Consider the following 19,389-nt stretch of genomic DNA (forward strand, 5'->3'; position numbering starts at 1 on the left):
TCTCTCATTGTCTCTCATCCACCCCTCTCACTCTTTAACAGAGATTTGGTGCCGTTGGATCCATTTGTCTTTTTTACTTTCCATTTGTTGTGGGCCAGTTAAAATACATTACCTAAATGGGCCACTTTGTGCATCTAGATCAAATCAAAGAGCAAATTAAAACGCTATCAAATAAATCTGACAGGCGATGTGTTGTAGGACCAGGGTAGAAGCCCTAGAGAATTTCCATGTTTGACAAACTCTGCTTTTTTAAATATGCACAGATGAGCCAAAACATAATGATATTATTCACAGGTGAAGCGAATAACATTGATCATCACCTAACAAGGCCACATTTCAAGGTCTGGGTAGATTAGACAATCAGTTCTCGCAGTCAACTTATTGAATGCAGGAGAAATGGCCAGGAGTAAAGACTTGAATGACTGAAAAGGGCCAAATTGTTATAGCCAGACAACTGGTTAAGAGCATATCTGAAACGGCAAGGCTTGTGGGGTGCTGTCGGTCAGCAGTGGTGAGTACAACTGACTGTGGTCTGAGGAGGGACACCCGGTGACAGGGTGTTGAGAGCCCAAGGCTCATTGATGTGTGAGGGCAACAAAGGCTATGCCGTCTGATTCAAACGGACAGAGGGTCTACTGTGGCAGAAGTTACAGAAAATGTTAATGATGGTGTGACAATGTCTCTTGCTCAATCTTGGTGGAAGTGGGGGCCAGGGAAACGGTCCACGTAAATCTTTATTTTACACTTTTCTTTCTAACACACAAAAGATTGCTTTTCAGCACACAAATGAACACAGACCCTGGACTGCTGCGTGCGTCTCTCTCCTCCTGCGGTCTGGATTGCACTTTTATCCCTCTCCACTCTCACTGCAAACACAAAACAGCTGTTAGAATTGATTTCCCACAGGTGTTAAGCCTTACCATTCTGTCTATCGCTCTCTGCAAACGTCACTTGGCCATGCCTGGTTTTTCTTCAGGACCCAGATTTAACATTGGAAATAATCTAGAGATGACCCACCATAGTAAAAACTTAACCTGTATTTAATGTTCCATGGGTCGCATTTCCTTTTTATGTTGCATAGTTTTGTTCATGGTTTTCAAGTACAAGGGCATGCATCAAGTGACATTATTTTTGTTGTTGACGTCAACAACAAAAGCGACAGGAAGTTTTCTCTCCCCACTTTTACAAATTGAAGAGCGTATTTACTTATATGAGCCCATTATTATCCTGTTTGTTTCCTAATTTCAAACAGAACCCAAACAGAACATACATATTAAACAGGAGGAAAGGCTCCTCATTACCATCTTGAGGTCAGTGTAGCTAGTCTTAAATAATATTAATAATAATAATAATAACAAATTATAGTATTTATAAAAAAAAAATAAGTACTAGCTGAAACATATCTTGAAACTTTTACTCATGTGAAATTGTGAAACAATTTTGTAAAGGTGATGATGTAAAATTAGCGCATAGCACAGTGTTGCTCTTTTCCTCCTCAGTGCTGTATGGCATGTCTGCCTACTGTTTGAGAGATTTGACTTAACTTCCTCCGTAATGCTTTAAACTAGAAAAGTCTCACTAGAATTGAAATTGGTCACTTCAGTTTTGAGGTCTGCGCTTCGCAATATCAAGGTTAGCCCGGTTGTTGCACACGTGTGCCAGAGAGAAGAGCAGATCATGATCGCGAGCTTGTACTGTTACACTTGTGCAGATGAGAAGCCTTTAGCTGATTGTGAGATTATCATTAAATCTGCCTCGGCAGTCCTAAATAGGCTATCACTTGGGCGGCCACCGAAATATCTTCAATGGGAGAACCATGGCATTGTTCTTTCCCTGCCATCCTCGATCCAGTCTGAATAGACCTGCAACCAACTTTTGGGTCATGACCCACCAGTTGAGAAACACTGCTTTAGACAATAAGCCAATTAGCTTCTGAATGGAGGTGTACCTGTGGATTTTAAGGCCTACCTTCAAACTCAGTGCCTCTTTGCTTGACATCATGGGAAAATCAAAAGAAATCAGCCAAGACCCCAGAAAATAAAATGTGGACCCCCACAAGTCTGGATTATCCTCTGGAGCAATTTCCAAACGTCCACAGGTACCACGTTCATCTGTACAAACAATAGTATGCAAGTGTAAACACCATGTTAACACACAGTCATCATACCGCTCAGGAAGAAGACGCATTCTATCTATTAGAGATGAATGTAGTTTGGTGCGAAAAGTGCAAATCAATCCCAGAACAATAACAAAGGACTTTGTGAAGATGCTTGAGGAAACAGGTAGACATGTATCTATTTCCACAGTAAAAATGAGTCCTATAAAACGAGTCCTCCAAAACCACCATAATAAAGACAAACTACAGTGTGCAAGTGTACATGGGGACAAAGATCTTACTTTTTGGAGAAATTTTCTTCTGGTCTGATGAAACAAAAATTTAACTTTTTGGCTATAATGGCCATTGTTATGTTTGGATGAAACAGGGTGAGGCTTGCAAGCCAAAGAACACCATCCCAACCGTGAAGCAGGGGGGTGGCAGCATCATGTTGTGGGGGTGCTTTACTGCTGGAGGGGCTGGTGCACTTCACAAAATAGATGGCCTACAAACCTGACTCGGTTACACGAGTTCTGTCTGGAGAAATGTACCAAAATCAGCAACTTATTGTGAGAAGCTTGTGGAAGGTTTGACCCAAGTTAAAGGCAATGGTATCAAATACTAACAAAGTGTATGCAATAGGGCTGGGATAAACGATCATTTTTTAAACGATTAATTTTCGATGCATCGATTAATCTAACGATTCGTTTTTTTTCAGTCCGATTAGATTTCGATTCGATTAATCGACTTGTGACAACACCGGTAATACCGGTTTCATCGGGGGTGGGGGTGTATAAAATGTAAAAAAAAAAAAACATTTGCCGGGAGTTTGATTGACTGGTGATCTGATCAATCAATCATAATACTCCATTTTTGTCCGACAAAGTAGTCAGGAGAGAGAGAAGATTAACGTCGGTGGATTTGAATTTGAATAATGGATTGTAGGCTACCGTACTGACGTCTTTCCGTGGTTAAAACAACAGTCCTTCTGATGTAGGCTACATTCATGTTTAGCCTATTTGATGCTATAAATTAACCAAGGAAAAGATGATCGGTTCACGAGCAGCTTTAACTGAGGCAGTCTGTCACGACACATTAAAGAGCCACAAAATAGTAGGCCTATTTATGGTTTAATTTTCTTTGAATGACCAAATTTGAAAGTTGAGACTTTATTAAATGTTACCTGCTTGGTCCTGTCTGTCAGCGCGTTGTCAGTGTCCTCTATGTGTTTTTCACGACATTCATAGCTATAAGCGCATTATTAATAGCTATAAGCGAAAACTTTAGGTGTCAACAACGTATTATAGCCTACTCCAACATCGAGTGCAAAGTGGGGAGTTGAAAAAAAACTTATGGTGCTCTGTCATCTGCAGCTGCAACCGGGTGGCGCCTCTTAAGGTGCTGGTGCATTGCCGTGGTGCTAGAATGGAAGGCCATCTCCATTTTGCAAAGACGACATATCACGGAATTGTTTCCTTTAAATTAAAGAATTCCCATACTTTAGAGGAACGAGTGCATGCCACCTTGCACTTCTGATAGTCTGAGGAGCCACTCGTGATGCTACTACTTGCCGGCGCCGCCATCTTTGTTTTGGGTCCGACGAATTGACGCGCATATTTTGCGTCGACGTATTTTTTGCATCGACGTCATCGATGACGCAAATTTCTGGAAACCATACTTCCACCCATCCAATTTCAAACATTTTAGGGTTTGCCATGATTCCCGCCCATCTCAACGACTTCAGGACAGCCCTCAGATGCTGAAGGTGCCTCTGCCAGTCATTACTGTAAATAATGATATTGTCCAGATAGGATAGCGGCATGTGGCCTGAGGATTCTGTCCATGAGCTGCTGAAACGAAGCCGGGGCCCCAAACAAACTGAAAGGAAGGGTGACAAATTGGTGTAAGCCAAACGTTGTGGAAAATGCAGTTGTTTCATGGGAGTTAAGGGGATCTGTCAAATCCAGTGTTGAATAAAAGCGAGCCACACCTAACCGATCGAGCAGTTCATCAATCCAAGGCATTGGGTGTGCATCAAATTTAGACACCGCATTGAATTTTTTATAATCCACACCTAACCGGACTGAGCCTTCACTCTTCGGAACCAGCACCACCGGGCTGGCCCAGTCACTGTGGGATTCTTCTATTACCCCATATCTAGCATGGCTTTTAATTGTTCCTTAACCACTTTTTTGTGTTCGAGTAATCGGTAGGTTTTATACTTCCGGCTTTGAGCAAATTCTCCTTTGTTAATTGCCCCATTGTTTGGAGTTTTGCTCCTGGGTCAAGAATGTATTGAATTTAGTTTTTGCTGTTTGAAGGTCCCTCCTTCCAATTTTCCCATAGGATAAACGCCCATACAATAATTCAAATGGGGAAAACCCTGTTGAGGGTTTTGGGGTAGGAATTCCCTGTTTCTGGTGAACAGAAACAGGATGGGGCAAGGAGAGAGATACATCCCTGAATACATCGCCATATGGTCCTCAGCCAGGTGGACCGCCTCAGCGGCACTGGACCCACTCCGCCATTCCTTTCCGTAGCCGGGCGATAAAATGTTCCAGTATCACCTGATCGAGCACTACCTCGGTGCCGCATTATTCAGCCAGCAGCCACCTTCGGCAAGTGTCAAGGAGCTGTTGGGCGAATGCGAGCGGGCAGCCGTGCTCGCCAAGCGTCCACGAGTAGAAGTGTTGCCAATGTTGTTCTGGGCTGCGGCCGACCTGTTGCAGTATGGCCTTCCTCAAGTCCTCGTACACCAGAAGTTTGGCCGCAGGAAGTTGTTTAGCAGTGAGCTGGGGTTCCCCTGACAACAGTGGCAGTAGGCAGACCACCCACTGGCTGCTCGGCCACTTCTATGCCTCAGCCATTCGTTCGATAAAAGGGGGGTCATCTTGCGGGTCATCCTGTAGTCCCATCTAGATCAGTGTGACATGCGGCACAGCCATGGGTTGTTCCCGGGTCATGGCTGAAGACCCCTTCTGGTGTACGAAGCTCCATAGCACCTACCGGTCCTCTGTTTAAGCCTGAAACAGCGCCTGGAACCTCTGCTCCTGTTCTACATGTAGCTCAGGCACAGCCTGATGTTGGGCTTGATTGATGCCGGCGATGGTCTTGATTACTTCGGTCAGTGGCAAGGACTCCATGATGGCATTTCTTCCTCCTAATTCCTGGGTTTCGGCAGGTTATGACAATGTTTCATGCTTAGTCTTGAAGGAGGAAGTGGGGGCCAGGTAAACAGTCCACATAAGTCTTTATTTCACTCACTTTTATTTCTAACACACAAATGATTTCTTTTCAGCACACCAATGAACACACACTCTGGACTGCTGCGTGCCTCTTTCTCCTCCAGTGGCCTTTTTCCCTTTAATCCCTCTCCACTCTCACTGCAAACACAAAACAGCTGTTAGAGGTGATTTCCAGCTGGTGTCAATCCTTATCATTCTGTCTCTCCTGGCCTCGCTGTCTGAAACATCGCTCGGCCATGCCCCAATCACCACAGATTATGTGTGGAATGTGTAACAACACACAGTGCATACCCTGCTGCATGTGGGGCTGCATAGCCACAGACCATTTAGAGTGCCCATGATGACCAATGTCCACCACCAAATGTACACGAGAATCTGAACTTTTCCTTGGAGCAGTGAAAGAAGGTTTCCTGGTCTGATTAGTCCCATTTCCTTTTACATTACATTGACCGCTTTGTACATGTGCTCTGTTTGCCTGGGAAGTGATGCTCCAGGATGTACTGTGGGAAGACAACAAGGCGATGGAGGGAGTGTGATGCTGTGGGTAATGTTCTGCTGGGAAACCCTGGGACTGGCCATTCATGTGGATGTCAATTTGATACGTACCACCAATCTAAACATCGTTGCAGACCAGGTACACCCCTTCATTGCAATGGTATTCCCTGATGGCAGGGGCTTTGCCATACATTGTTCAGGAATGGATTGAGGAACATAATGAAGAGTTCAAGGTGTTGCCCTTGCCTCCAAATTTCCCAGATCTCAATCTGATTAAGCATCAGGTGCGCTGGGCCAACAAGTTTGATCCACGGAAGCTCCACCTTGCAACTTGCAGGACTTGAAGGATCTTCTGCTAATGTCTTGGTGCCAGATACTACAGGACGGCTTCAAGGGTCTATGCCTCAGTGGGTTGGCGACATTTTGGTGGCACATGGAGGACCAACATCATAGTAGTCATAATATTTTGGCTCATCAGTGTATATAAGCTGTGCTTAAAGGAATAATTCACCTTTTTTTAAGGACCAGTGGCATTTGGCATCAATAATGGCAAATGAAGCTATCGCATGGCTTCAGAAAATGCTTGGAATATAGTGAACATGTTACCCAGAGCCCCAGTCCCCATCTATTTTCATTGTATGGAAAAGAGTAGTATAAACATTCTTCAAAACCAACCTGGTCTCATAGAATCATGTTACTATACCTACATTTTTCATAATTATTTTTACGTGGCCTTTACGTATTGCAGCAGTTTCCTGGTGAATGAACACTAGAGGTGAAACAACAAGGACTATTATGTGCTTTTACACAAATCATGAGTAAAACAGCAGATTATCAGTTAATAATTAATTACTTTTTGCTATCTTATGACACTTATACTATAAAACATGACTTCTTGGTTGACAATGTGACTGATAGAGAGTTGAACTTGCGATGCAAAAGACTGAGTTACGAGTCTTAAAGATTGGCATGTGAGCCGAAAGTGTCATAGAAGCACCTTAAAACGATGTGGGTGCTTCAGCAATTACATTTTTCATCTTATATTTTCTTTTTATGACAATATAGGTTGGGTTTAAGGTAGGGAGGAAGGTTTTGTCGATTTAAAGGTGCAGCATGTAAGATTCAGAAACCCTTGTTATTAATGACACCTGTGGCCATTAAATGAACTGCGGCCAGTTACCTGTTGCTTGTGCACGTGCACACACATGGGGACGTGAGTGAGCGAGCATCAACCAAAACAATTACGTAATATACAAAGAGCCTGAACGTGATCCACCGGCATCATGCTGACAGATGAGGTAGCATGATTAAAATTACACGGTTTTGATTGTTTTATCACGAACACTTTCCCGCATAGCCAGACAGTACTCACTATATATATAATTTTAAAAAAAAATGTTTTGCTTTCATGTAGGAGTCAGTGTTTTGCTGGGAGCCAGACATTTGCTGGATTCCATCTCTAAGATAATGTTACCTAGATTTGCAGTTTGTTGTTGCTGTTGAATAGCAGAAGAGAAGTGATTACTGAGGCTGGGCGCATAAACGTCACATCCTTTGGATTTTCCCGGCAAAATTGACCCACTCCCTTCGCATGAAAATCAGTTTACAGGCTTTAATAGGCAACCTAGGAAGTCTGGAAAGGGCAAATTTTTTTAACATATTGCACCTTTAAAAATCATTTGAGCATTAACTTTAAAAACCTGTTTGCGGGAAAACATAACTAGCTTTTAGCACCACGCAGTGGTCATTTCACCCAAAATAATGAACATTATGAAACCATGCCATTTTCACAAAATCAAGCTGATCAAAACATCATGAATGGAAAGAATTTCAGAATAAGGTGATTAAATGATTACAGAATATATATTTTTTTAACTAAAGGGTTTCTATTGTTAAATGCTGGGGAGTGATCTCTGTGTTGCAGTGTGAGTGTGTTTGTTTATAGAACGAGCCTCTGGTCTTATGTTACTCTGTCATGGCATTATGATAGATGGATGCAACCCCTGTCACAATCGTTTACCTCCCACTATCTGCCGACGGCATGGATGAGTGTGTGTTTGTGTGTGAGAGAAGGAGACAGAGAGGTCGGTGTTTTCTCGTTGGCATATTGTGATTGACAGGTCTGGGATGACTCCCTGCTGCACTGGGCCAGGTACTGCCAGAGAGCTGGATTTTGTGTTGAGCGTGTACGATTCGGAGACAGACAGGAGCCGACTATTCTGCTCAGTGGAGAGGTCACCTGACCCAGGATCAGGCCTGGAGAGCAAGCTGCCCTCCTCTGCCCAGGTGTGCTAACACAAAGTGTGTGTGTGTGTGTGTGTGTGTGTGTGAGAGAAATATCCTGTCCTATCTTTTATTCCCAGTCTAAATACTCACTTTCTCTCCCTTTATAAAGTTTCTACCCATTTCTTTTGTTTTTTTGTGAGCGCCTTAGTGACATCTTCATAAAACACATAATCCACTTAATTTTACTCCATTTTTATGTCTCAAAGAATCGTTTGATTCTTTTGTCATGCGCTCCCGCTCCCAGCACGTCCTATTCTTCTTCTATTACTCTCCTTTCATTCTCTTCTCTGTGATGGTTTTGTGCCCTTCGTTCCAAACTTGATCCCCATCGTAGTCTCCCAAGTCTTCTGATACAGGTATGAAAGAAGTCCAGCTTATTTTATGTCTATAAAGTTTCTTTTTGTCATAAGACATTATTTATCATGCTCAAAGTCCGACTCTTTCCAGGTGTATCAGATTAGAAAAAAATATAGCCTCGACACTGTTTCGCCTTTGTGAAATGTGTTTCACATTTTGAAACCTGGCAATATACGATTAAAAAAATATATGACCTATTATCTGCATCTAATATTGGGCAAATTAACGGAGCAAAACACACACAATGTATATATATTATTATAATTATTATTATTATTATTTTACGTTTTTAGTTTGTATCAGTGAAAGAGTCACAGTAGAAGCATTTAAGATGTTGACTTACACACACACACTCAAGCACTGTTTTGGCTTCAATACCTCTTCAATTATTATTATTATTTTCTCACTTTATATTCAGTCCATTGTACAGAAGTAGCATAAACTATGTCATATTGGGTTTGTTACTTGAAATGCACTTGTGTTTTCGTTTCATTTTATAATCAAAATAAATACAAAATAATGGAGTTGAACCGAATCATGTTTAAGTTTTAGAGTTCATGATGCTTTGCACCATTTATAAAAGTATCATATTGGAATTCTTGTCCGTGCAAATATTTACAAGCCTAGTAATGTTACTTAATAAAAACCAGACGAATTTGTTTAGACTTGTTTTGTGCACTCCGGGCTTCACTTGAGAATAAGTATTACGAATAAAGGCATTAATTGTTTGAAGTGCACATAAGTTTTCAGTCTTTTATTCAAAATCAATAAATACATTTTTGTATCAAGGTAAGCTATTTAAATTTGTACTTCGCTGATTTCTGTCAGTAGTTAATGTTCTTTTATGTAGGTTTCCTTAATGTGAGTTTATCAATGACTTTTTTTTAAGGGTAGACGTTCTCCCCCAAACATCTTGCAGTACCTCGTCTTCCTTTAGATGGCACTGTTGCAGCAGCTATCCTATTTTCCCCTTCCCTGTGTCTTTTCTGTTTCCATCCCTCTCCTTTGCTGTCTGTCTGTCTCCCGCACATACACAAACATATTCCACGTGTTTTCTCTGCAATCTTTTTTTCTGGCATGTTTGTTTATATAGAAATGTACTGTAGATGTGTGTGTGTGTGTGTGTGTGTGTGTGTGTGTGTGTGTGTGTGTATACACACGGTGTACCTGGTCTGTTGTCCTTATGGTTGGTGTAGGTGTCATATGATGATTATCTTTTTCCAGGCCAGTGTCTCTCTTTCTGGCATTATTATATGAAAGACGGCTCTTCCAAGCTTTGACTCTGGCAGGGAAAATGCTGTTTGTACATTCAATCACCACCTACGAAATTCTCACCCACTTGTACACCCAGTTATCTGGGGTGATACCTAAAAGTAGCTGCTTTCAAGTTGTGCATTGTACAGCTACGCCCGTTTTCTCCACAAAAAATATACAATGTTTCTAACCAATAGGCCTGGCTTCTCTTTATAGCATATAAATAACAGCCATTGTCTTAATATAAATACTTGCAGCGGCTTTTTCACTTATAGCTGTTAGAAGATAATTTCGGGTTGCATAGATATTAGCTTCTGTTGCCTTTGAGTCTGGTGAGTTGGAAGTGTTTGTGTGTATGAGCTCTTTTAACTGATGTTATGAGACCGTATTGAGCTTGGTTCGTCCGGTGGATGGGAGGGGTAGGAATGTAAATCCTTCCCCAGAGAGGGTGACAGGCTCGCGGGCTCAACAGAACCTCTGCCCCTGGTCCCAGGGCACCAGGTAGGGTCACTGTTAACCCAAGCTGAAATAGCCAGACAGCAAATATGCTTCTTTTTGGACTCAGAAACACTTGCTGCTTCACCATAAACTAAATCGCATTAAACATATGATTCATGTTTAGGAGTTTAAATGCAATTAATATTAGATTTATAATTATCATATTAAAAATAATTCTCAATATAGTATGTGTTCAGTTCTTATCCTAAAAGCAGTTCTTGACATGTTATTAGCTGTAAATATCTACCAAATCCGGATCCCCATTATGTTTCCTACACAGATGTAAATGTATAACCTATTGTATTGTCAATATATAACTATGATGTAAATTCCATTCATGTTTGTGTTTTATCATATTGTTATCATGCTTATGAATATAGGCTAGTTATAATTGGTACAAAATGATCAAACCAAATAGTGACCAAATTTCAGATTTGTCAATGCATTGCATAATTAAGTAAAGAACGTTAACAAATCATTAATAGAGTACGTCTTTACACCCTTATTAATGTTACTTCATTTAGAATGTTAAAGTTTGCATTTGTAATGTGTGTTTCTGCTTTTAAAGAGAGAATAAATGTGAATGAAATAGATGGTCATCAATCTACCATCAACTATACTACATGAATCTTCCTTTAGTAGTATTAATTAGACATGCACAGTTATAAACCTTATTCACCTTTAATCTGAAAATATTATATTTAAATGTGTTAAAAACATACTTCAATGCAGTTTAGTACTAAATAGAAATTAACATTGTAAAAGTGTGTACAGGGACTTGTGTGTGTTCTGTAATTGGGCTCTCTAACACACACACACACACACACACACACACACACACACACACACACACACACACACACACACACACACACAGTGCTGCTGAAGCATTTAGTGGTGCCAGGGAATTAGTGTGTGTTTATTGTCCTAGCAGAGAGGCAGTATCTTAATGCCACCATAGGAAACAAGAGGTGGATAAGACTAGCATTCTAAAGGAGGGAGGAAAATCAATGCATACGCTACAAGCTGTTTTTACTCAAGCAGAGAAAACATTTACATTTGATATATTCTATTTTTCGCATAGTGACCATTTTTTAATAACGGTATAATTTACATGAATATAAGAATATAATATCATGTTTGATAGGAATGCATTAAGATAGGCTTGGGATCAATGCCTTTGTTTCACACATAGATAATCAAAAGATTTTCCCGATGATTAGCGATATATATATGCAGGATTTTTTCAGATATAAATAGGGCATCCCATTGAACAGTTATAGTACTAATGTTTTCAAACATATTTCTCGGCAAGGTAAATTAAAGTGGTCGCACATCGGATGTGTCTGGCAGACAACATGCCACATTCTAAAATTCAGATGAATGTATACACACAGCGTGGCCTCGTCATCTCTCGGGCTGCTTAAAAATCTGCACCACCACGGAGTGTAGTTTGCATAGTTTTCCATTAAAATCGCCCCAAATCATTGTAAAAAGACAAAGATTATTAACCATCACTAGATGATATATTGTGTATATGTCTTTCATACAATCTACACAATATATTTTCAGTTACAAGTATGTCGTTTTGTGGTTTGACAGCTTGAATGAAACTTCTTCAAAGAAACATACAGAAAAATTGCATAATAATTTCTAATCATTCAGTTTGCACAGTTAAACCAGTTTCATACACTAACCTGCAAACTCATCAACGTCACATTAATTCTTGAAGTAGAAAAATATTAGTAACATTTGTATGTGTGCGTCCTGTGCAAGGAGATATAAAATACCTGTCCTATGTTGTGATACCTGTGCCTTGCGACCTGCTTCAGTAAATGTTATATCTCCCCCTTGTGGTCTCCCAATGCTATTATTCCAGATATACAACATAAGCCCAACCGTGTGGACATATAGAGAAAATAACATGCAGATCAATAATCGATATATATCGACATTTTATAACATGAGATTTTGCCAGTATTTGTTCCCAATTCGTTTGTGAACTTTGCTTTAGAGAGTATACAAACACACACACACACACACACACACACACTTGTAAAGGTTGGTTCCTCAAAATTTTAGGTGTCAGTGCTAGATACTTTACATACTCAGAAGGTTAGACAACAGTTTGAAATCGGCCTGATGAACTGCACTGGTCTTAGTGATCTCAAATATATAATATCTTCCAGTTGTAAAAGTTCAGTTCAACATTAAAATGAATTAACACCATCTCAAACTGGGTGAAAACTAAACAATCTTGAACTCTGACTAAATGTCCTCTAGATTGACAGGCGGTCTTCTCCACTACAAACCCTAAAGGCTGTTTGCGTGATGAGTGACCTACAAAACCTGCTGATGGACATTTTTCCCATGTTTTTATGAAGGTGACCCACCAGCCTGTTATTGTTGGATTCCCTGATGTGTGTTGGCCTGTTTTCGTCTCCCGGTGGACAGCTTTACTTCACATAGGGGCTGTTTTTGCTGAGCTTTCTTCAAAATAGCCCAGTAGCTTCCGAAATGCACATCTGTGCTGTAAATTACTTTATTTAACAACGTGTTTTCTGTTCTTATATAACATTGTAGCTTCAAATGCTAATCATAAACCTTCAAAACAATTGTTCAGTACCTCAGTTACAGACATTTTGAGCGACAGATGTTTTGGTGGAGGTCGACCTTAACATAGAATTTTTTAAATTTGTACTCAACGAAGTATTGAATTTGACCGCGCCAATATAGGACTGTCATTCAGAATATTGGCAGACTGTAGCAAAAGATAATTACTGGGCTAGGTTTAAGTGATATAAGTGATCTGTCAGAGGGCAGAAAAAGGGAGTTTCTGGTGAGGTGTGTCAGGGCTGTGGAGTGAATCGGGAGGCACACTTGTCCACCGCTGGAAAGAACGGTAGCTAGATAACGGCTATCGGTTTTGTGCCGCTACAGTGATGGCGCTTTGCATGCCCCTTCTCGTGTTATCTGCATAGAGTGAAATGCAGTATTTATGCATTACATCAGTGGAGACCTTTATGTATGTGAAATAAACTGCTTTGAATGTGAATCCAGGTATGTATGTATAGTTTGTTTATTGCATACCTTTTTTGTATTTTTTTTTATCTTTTAATTTGAAAAACACATCTTCGTTGTTCAGATAGTTTGGTATCTGGTCTTTAATTAAATATTACAGTATGTGTGCTTGTGATGTAGAATTGCCCTCATGGCACATTAACGTTAAATGTTCTTCATGGCACAACCAGCATTAAATTACTGTGTTGACAATTGACAAGATTTTTGAAAGGCTGCATCATTAAAAATAGAAAGTTGCTTCAGAGGCAGAGAATGTTATTTCAATTTAATGTAGATTACGAAGATTACGAAGCATTTATTTCCTTGGAATAATGTTCACTGATTAATTGTCCACAATAAGGCCAGGAATGTGTAGTAAGGAAGGGTGAAGAGTACATTTTAGATTTGAATGTAATTAATTTGCCAGTGTTGAACTCTGAAGTACAGACGTCTGACTAGGCAACGTACATTAGCTTATCTGAGATATGACTAATATTCCTGAACTTCCTAAATGTTTTAAGAATTCTAGTTTTCTTTCAATTGTAATATGAATTATATCTGTACAGAAATCAACGATTTAAAAAGCAAGAACGGGAGAGACAAACGGATATGGAGTTTTGTGCAGACAGAGGAGAAAAACTAAATATTATTAACGAAATAATTTCAGAACTTTTTTATTTTCTTTTAAATGGCAGGCTGCTGTGAATTACATTTGTGCAGAAAGCAAAAAAACAAAACAAACAAAAACAACCACAACAGAGAGAAAGATTTGTGGATGGAGAACAGTGTAGACAGCGGAGAGAAGAGAATATTCCTGTACTTCCGAAATATTTTCAGAATAGTTTATGGAAGCCAATGTGAATAACATTCATTCAGAAAGAAGCAATTTAAAACAGAAGAAAGAGAGAGACAGACAGATGGAGAGAGTAGAGTGTAGATGGTGGAGAGGATTCATATTTCCGAACTTCCGAAATATTTTCCAAATTTTAAAGCTAATGCGAATTACGCAGTACAGAAAACCCCAATCAAAGAATGAGAGAAAAATGTTTGAAGAGGATAGAGTACACAGCAGAAAGAAGAAAAATATTCAAGAACTTCCAAAATACTTTCTTTTTTTTATGGAAGTCAATGTATATTCCAGCAGAAAGCAACCATTTAAAAAAACGCTAGAACCAGAGACAGACGGATAAAGAGAGTGGAGACAGTGGAGGATGGATAGCGAAAGATTGGCTGGAAAGATGGAGAGGAGGAAAAGACAGAGGGGCCGACAGCTCGCCTGCGGAATACAAACAGGGTTTTTCCATCTGGAGCGTTTGCCCTCATGGCACCAGCAGAGGCAAGGAAACACAGCTTAGATTAATGCACTGATAGAGGGAGTCAGAGTCGGACAAGGAAGAGAGATAGAGCAACGGGATGAGAGGCCGGCAGAAAGAGAAGAATCCAGGATTAATTGAATGACTTCAGGAGTGCACACGTGATGGACGAGTCTTCAAAATAAGGATCTGGGTGGGACACAACGATTCAAGTAAAATAACTGCAGCATTAGAAAACGATTTGTGCCACTTTATTTTTACGGCCGAAGTGGAGCCGTTCCCTCACACTTGCATCGACCGCTGCAAGATATAAATAGTCAAACTTCATTCGTCAACGAATTCACTGAAATCTAATCCTCTGTATCTAGCATTGTTAAATAGCTCCGTTACTTACTTGGCTTGTAACAAGTGTTAGGGAGATGTTGTGGCAGGGTGAATAACAGACAGCAATATGCCCACATGGCATTATCAGCTATCGCTGACTGGGTTTCTCTGCTGCCCGTACCTCATCGCATTCCAGACACAACGTGATCGACTGCAGTTGAAACGCGAGAGAATCCGATAAACGTGTTCGCATCCACTTGCGCTGCTGCACCCTAGGTGAAACATACCCCTTGTCGTAGCCGTTTGTGAATTCTAGTCAAGCGGTGCTGATAAATCCTGCATAGAGGATTGAAGTGGAGCTTTAGTCATCACAGAGTAGTGTTATTAAATGTCAGGCATCATGCTAAGGATTTAATTGTGCTGCTGGATAAATGCAAATTGTTGTCAGCCAGTGCTGAAGTTAAGCATCGAAGTAATTCATATGCCTCTAAGTTAGGCATATACACAGTTGGTTTCTTTTTTTCTTTCATTCCTTTTCTTTAATTAGTCCTTTGTCCTGTTATTCGTTCTTTCTTTTGTACTTTCTTGATTCGTCCTTTTTGTCCTTTCTTTCTTTTTCCTGTCTTTCACCCTGTCTTTTGTTTGTCCTTGCGTTTTTTCTTTATTTTTTCTTTGGCCATTTCTTATGTACTTTCATTCTTTCTTTCGTTTGCCCTTTTTTTTCTTTCCTTCTTTCTATCTTTTTTTCCTTCATGCTTTCATACTTTTGTTTGTTCTTCGTCCTTTCCTTTTTTCTTCCTTTCATCCTGTCTTTTGTTTGTCCTTGCGTTCTAGCTTTTAATCTTGTAGTCTTTTGCTTTCTTGCTTTCGTCCTTTTGTCTGTTCTTTTTTCAGTCTTTAGCTTTCTGTCTTTCTCTGTTTGTTCTTTGTTTTGTACTTCCTTTTGTCCTTTCATTTTTTTTCTTTCTTTCGTCCTGTCTTTTGTTCATTCTTTCTTTTGGTCTTTAGCTTTCTTTCTTTTTTCTTTCTTTCATACTTTCATCCTGTCTTGTTTCGTATTTTCTTTTGATTGTTCTTGTGTCCTTTCTTTCTTTTTTCTTTCTTCCTGTCTTTTGTTTGTTCTTGCATTATATATTTCAGTGTTTAGCTTTATTTAATTCTTTTGCTCATCCATTTGTTCTTTCTTTCAGTCTTTAGCTTTCTTTCTATCTTTCTCTCTTTCTTTCATTCTTGCTTTCTGTCTTTAATACTTTCTTCCTATCTTTTGTTTGTCCATGCATTATATATTTCATTCTTTAGCTTTATTTCATTCTTTTGTTCATCTGTTTGTTCTTTCTTTCCTTTTCCTGTCTTTTACCCTGTCTTTTGTTCATACTTGTGTTCTTCCTTTCGTACTATCTTTCATTTGTCTTTTTGTTTTTTCATTCTTTCATACTTTCGGCCTGTCTTTTGTTCTTTCTGTCTAGCTTGCTTTCGTCCTTTCATACATTTGTTTGTTCATATGTCCTTTTCTTTCTTTTTTTCTTGTCAGTTCAAGTCGTTCTTTGTACCGTCTTTATTTCTGTCTTTTAGCGTCCTTCCTTTTTTCCTTTTCCTTCTTTCCTGTGTTCTCTCTCACACTCTCCCAGAAGCTGTGTAGGATCTGGAGTGTTATCACTGATCAGAGTGAGGTCATCTAGGCCATGTGTTGCTTTATATTTCATCATCTTAGGCTTTTTATCTGCTGTTGGCTCCACATAACCAAGCCCTTAATTCTGTTTTACCACTGACATACACACAAATACACCACCTGCAGAAACACACACACACACATCTGTAATTTAGAATTAAAAGGTCAACAACAATTAATTGATTGACTAATCGCTCAACTGGATGACGTAACTGTGATGTTTCTCTCCGAGGAAAACACTTACATATGCACACAAACACAGACATGAAGTTCCCAGACATAGTCTGGCCCCTCTCTGACCTGTGTTGCTACGTTTATCTAATAACATAATTTTAGGGATTTCCTGCACGGGCCAAGGAGCTCAAATCTCTCCGCATGCGTGAGAGTGGGAGACCCATGCACACACATGTGCGATTGTTTATGGATTTTTCTCTGTATATAATAGTATGTTCTGAATGTCATGTAGAAAGTGTGTATGTAGAATTTAGGCTGTGATCACGGCCTTGTTTTGACCCAAGTTCTATTTATGTTAAAGGTAGGTAAAAGTATTCTTCTGACTTTCCCTCAGCCCATCCCAGCCAAAACACACCAGGACTGAGGACAATGTCCCAGAACTTTAAAATGTGGGCACAAAGTATGCCCCAGTGAATTGACCTTTTTTCATTTTATTTCATCTTTAATCTCACATTTGATATATGCCTTCTGACCATGTTGGACAGTTTTAGAATTAATAGGTTTTTTGAATCATTTTCTTAATAAGGAGGTTCCCCAAAGGGAGATTTTGTCAGATCTTGATAACTTTTGGGGACAGATTAATCCCCAATGTATAGCTAAATAAACCACCCAAAACCCACCCTATTCATATTCTGTACGCACTTTACTCTCAAATAAATGTTATTTAATGTAATCAAAACTTTTCAGGCTTTTCCCTCATTCTCCTTTCTTATAAACACACAAATACATGCTCTCAATACACCCTCAACCGCATGCCGTCCTTCTTCGAGTTCCCATCCTTCTCCTCGGGAGTTTTCTGTGTCCCATATGAGTTCCATGCTGAGCTCAGCAGCTGATTGGCCACCGCCGGAGACGGTTTAATCATGGTGATGGGTGTTTTTTGGGAGTTGTGTAATGGCTTCCGATTTTCTTGGGGAGGAAGCTAAATGTAAATTAAGCAATTATGTATCTTAATGAGGGTAACACAGTATTTATAGACCTTAATAACCTTAAGTGGGCCAGTTTGGAAGCTCGTCAAGGGAATTAATGCTGTCTAAACAGCCTGCTCTCCTGTTTGACTTGGAGTAGCTCCCTCCACGTCTGTTCTGTTGCTCAGAAATAGGAAAATTAGTTTTACAGAAAGCCTTGGTGTACGAGCACTGTGCACAGCGAAGCCGTTTTTGTATATTCTCTCGTACTTTTCTCAGTAAGAAATCGTCGTTTCATAGCGGTTAGCACACATGTTCCAACGCAATCAACAGTGGTGCTCATGTGGACAGTGCGAGCAAGTCCATCATTTCCTGTCTTGTCTCTGCTGTCCCTAACAATAAAATAAGCAAAAACACCAAATACGGGTTAAAAGTGATGTTTAATATTAGGGTTGGGTAAAAAAAAAAATTTGATTTTCCAATTAATGGTGATCTTCATTTGAACAAATCCAATGTTGATTTGTAAAATCCTAAAATCGATCTTTTACTTTATGCACAACCCTCTATAATGCGTGTAAATTACTCACATATGTGACCAAATTGTGTGCTAGGAGACTAAAAATGTTTGTGATTAGCCACTGGCTGGTACGTTTTCAGATTTCACTCACCAGTGAATTAGCAGTATGGTGTCGAATAAGTTTAGCACTGAGATCCTTTAACTGCATGCTGAGATTAAAAGTTTATAGGGCTTTCATGATTATGAGATTTGGTTGACGATTAATTGTCAAACATATGATTGCAAGTATGACGGTTGACTGTCTGTTTTAGTGCATTCACGATTATGTCAGTTAGTTGTCATAAAAATGATCTTTTGTCATAGTCGGTGTATGTGTGCTTCATGAACCTTAAGAAGAAATTTATTGATATTTAACCTTTACATGATTTATTTTTTAAAACTTATGAATGGCATTAACAATAATATTTTAAATATCACAACATTTCAAAATACTTAAAATATCTGTCTCTTTAAAGTGCACAATAACTGCTGATTGATCAAATAACTATGATCAAATGATTATTTAATAATCACAACAGGCCTAGTTAAGTGTAATGTGTGTCTATCAGCAAAGCATATTTCGAATTATGCAAATGTGCCAATAGTTAATCTAGAGCTCTATAATTATAATGCGCTCAGCGCATGTTGGCACACCGAACTGAACTCGAGCATGTCTATTAACTCTAAGCACTAGAAGAAATGTTTGTGTTTTTAAGCACAGAGCCGCTTTTAAAGCGCTACAATGAGCTTCATGCATGCTCTGAGTATGTGTAATACACTACATAGAACAGATCTGCACACATACAGTAAGCGTAGCGAGTGATGTGCATGATATTTATGCACTCAATTAAATCATAGCCCTTTTAAATTTATAATCGCAATAAGTAATTTCACAATTTCGATTTTATTTCGATTTGTCATTAAGCCCTAAATATGACATTAATTACAGCCATTTAGCCTACATATAGCACACTTGAAGAACTTGGACATTTAAGTTGCTCTCTAGTGCAGATTCAGCGACAGCAACTGACCATTTTCTATTTACATGGCCCGGGTCACCATCTGCTTTTGTCACGGACTGACCGTAATGCAAAA

The 19,389-nt window shown here is 39.5% G+C and overlaps 1 protein-coding gene across 3 annotated transcripts in view; it reads left to right on the forward strand.

Annotated features, from left to right (window-relative positions):
* taf3 (TAF3 RNA polymerase II, TATA box binding protein (TBP)-associated facto) overlaps positions 1–19,389 on the forward strand; it is a 79,487-nt gene that overhangs the window by 15,252 nt on the left and 44,846 nt on the right. Inside the window, exon 1 of one of the 3 annotated variants that reach the window (XM_052118909.1) lies at positions 13,013–13,290. The exons of the other annotated variants lie outside the window; for them this stretch is intronic. The gene's annotated coding sequence lies outside the window, so the exon portion shown is untranslated. Of the gene's footprint in view, positions 1–13,012; positions 13,291–19,389 lie in introns of those variants that run through there. 3 annotated transcript variants of the gene reach the window in all.

Source organism: Xyrauchen texanus, chromosome 45, assembly GCF_025860055.1.
Source record: "Xyrauchen texanus isolate HMW12.3.18 chromosome 45, RBS_HiC_50CHRs, whole genome shotgun sequence".
NCBI classification, from domain to species: Eukaryota; Metazoa; Chordata; class Actinopteri; order Cypriniformes; family Catostomidae; genus Xyrauchen; species Xyrauchen texanus.